Raw genomic sequence first — 2,515 nt, forward strand, 5'->3', positions numbered from 1 at the left:
AAACCATCGCTGTCTGACTGAGATGGGTGTTTGTGTGGTTTGTGGGGTGGCTCCTGGACCCCAACAGTTTTTAGATAAAAGTTTTAGGTTAGTTTTTATCCTTGACTGACTTGGAACACAATATGAGTGTTGTGCATGGGCCTGGTGCTGTTCTTGTGAACCAATCACCTAATGAATAAAGGAGCCAATCACTGGGCGAGTAGGCGGGACTTCCGGGTTGGAGGGAGGAAGAGAGGTAGTAGGAGAACCGGGTTAGGTCGTGTTTTTGGAATGGGGACAGCAGAGGGGTAAGATGTAACTGCTAGAGTTTCCCAGTATCATGGAAGCTCCACAAGGATTTGCCACCAGAGGAATCAGATTTTAATAAGGCTTGCAAGACTAGGTTTTAGTTGTTGTACCCAGAGACTGAGTTACCACTGTTTCTGAACTAAGTTTGTATTGCATTTTCCTTCACACGGCAGCTCAATAGAGAAAGGTACAGTGGCCAAGTTTGTGTTTGCCTAAGATGCACCACAAAGGTTGTGGGGGTTTTGAAGCACAGGGTTGGTGTGGTAATGACTTGCCAGTGGGAACCTAAGGAGCTGGGTGGAGAGATTGTGGAGTTCAGATTCAGAATCTCCATGAGATAAAAACAGATCAGCCATCGCCTGCCAGTGCATGGCTGGCCAGGCTGCCGGGGCAGAGGCACAAGCGCAGGAACGTGCCTTTTTTGTTGTTTTGGTTTTTTGTTTTTTGTTTTTTTTAATATTTCCCACAATATATGTCAACCAGGCTGGCTTCAGGGCACCTCCCTGGTGCTGGATTAAAGGCGTGAGCTACCATGCCTGGCTTCAGCCTAAGTTTTTAAACATACATTCAAATATTTCCAGGAAAGGGCTGACTGTCTTGGGGATTAAAAGAACCCGGACTCAACTGATTATAGTTAAACCATAATGAAACATCAACTACTGGGTGTTTGTGAAGTGCTTTGAAATTGTGTGGACAATTGTTGGACTGGTTTGTTGTTTATTTTGAGTCAAAGTCTCAAGATCCAGGCTGCCCTTGAATTCAGGGTCTTCCTTCTTTAACCTCCTGAATGCTGGGGTTACAGTACATTCACAAGGTTAAAGTACTTTTCATAAATATGACCTTTTTTTCACCATTAAAATTATGAATTTTCGGGGACTGGAGAGATGGATCAGTGTTTAAGAGCCTTGACTGCTATTCTGAAGGTCCTGAGTTCAAATCCCAGCAACCATGTGGTGGCTCACAACCATCCATAATGAGATCTGATGCCCTCTTCTGGTGTGTCTGAAGACAGCTACAGTGTACTTACATATAAGAAATAAATAAATCTTGCCGGGCAGTGGTGGCACACATCTTTAATCCCAGCACTTGGAAGGCAGAGGCAGGAGGATTTCTGAGTTCGAGGCCAGCCTGGTCTACAGAGTGAGTTCCAGGACAGCCTGGGCTACACAGAGGAACCCTGTCTTGAAAAAAAAAAATTATGAATTTTAGGAGGGCACAGGGATGACTATATGGCTAAAAGCTATTGCCAAAGAGTCAGTACCCACATGGTGGCTCACCTTCATCTGGTATAATTCCAAAGGATTCAACACCCACCTCTGGCCTCAGAAGGCATTGTATGAAGGTGGTATACAGGCATGCATTCAGGCAAAACATCCATCTAAATCAAACACACACACACACACACACATATACTTTATGGATGGGAAGCTAACTCTGTCAGTAAAGTAATTACCACATATGCATGAGGTCCAAATTTGATGCCCAGAACCCACGTGAAAAAGAGGCAGGCAGACCACTGGAGTTCATTTGTGAGTCCATTTGGTGAGCTCGGGGCCATTAACGACTTTTGGTAATTGGGCACTTCCACAGCCAGCCCGGAGACACCCGGCAACAATGAGACCAACAGACACCTTCATGGTCATCCCTGAGGGAACTCGGTGACAAGACACATCATCGCTAGCTGTCCAGAGGGAACACATCCCATTGTCAACTCTGTTGCATGTCCTCCTGCACATGGACCACAATCCCACAAAAGTCGGGCTTTCCCTCCCCACCCCCTTGCCTTCTTCCCCTTCTCCACCCAGGGACAACTTCTGTTTCTCATTACCCCCTCCCTTTAATAAACCTCCTACGTGACACGGTGTGATTTTGTTGGAAGGAATTCATCGATTAGTTCCATCATAGACCTTGTTTCATAAAAGAAGGTGAAATAGCCCCCAGGGTGATTGCTCCAAACTTGCCAACCATTCCTTCGAACCCATGTGATCGGAGGAGAGAATAGGATTTCGTAGATGGTCCTCTGAGCTCCACACACGTGTAGTGTCATGAATGCCCATCTACCTACCTACACAGGAAATATAATTTAAAAATCTGAAAACAAACCACAGTGGACTGAGTCTGGGAGTATATCTGACTTGTACACATCTGTGTGCACGTATGCACTCTCGTGTACACCCATTCCTCCCACCCGTCAGCTTATTCAACTTGAGCATCTCCAGTAGCTTTT

The 2,515-nt window shown here is 45.7% G+C and overlaps 1 long non-coding RNA gene across 1 annotated transcript; it reads left to right on the forward strand.

Moving 5' to 3' along the window:
* Positions 1–240: 240 nt before the first annotated feature.
* Positions 241–2,150, forward strand: LOC116075224. Its single transcript, XR_004112471.1, has 2 exons — positions 241–475; positions 1,879–2,150. It is a non-coding gene; the product is annotated as an uncharacterized LOC116075224 (long non-coding RNA).
* The last annotated feature ends 365 nt before the right edge of the window (positions 2,151–2,515 follow it).

Source organism: Mastomys coucha, unplaced genomic scaffold, assembly GCF_008632895.1.
Source record: "Mastomys coucha isolate ucsf_1 unplaced genomic scaffold, UCSF_Mcou_1 pScaffold3, whole genome shotgun sequence".
Lineage (NCBI taxonomy): Eukaryota > Metazoa > Chordata > Mammalia > Rodentia > Muridae > Mastomys > Mastomys coucha.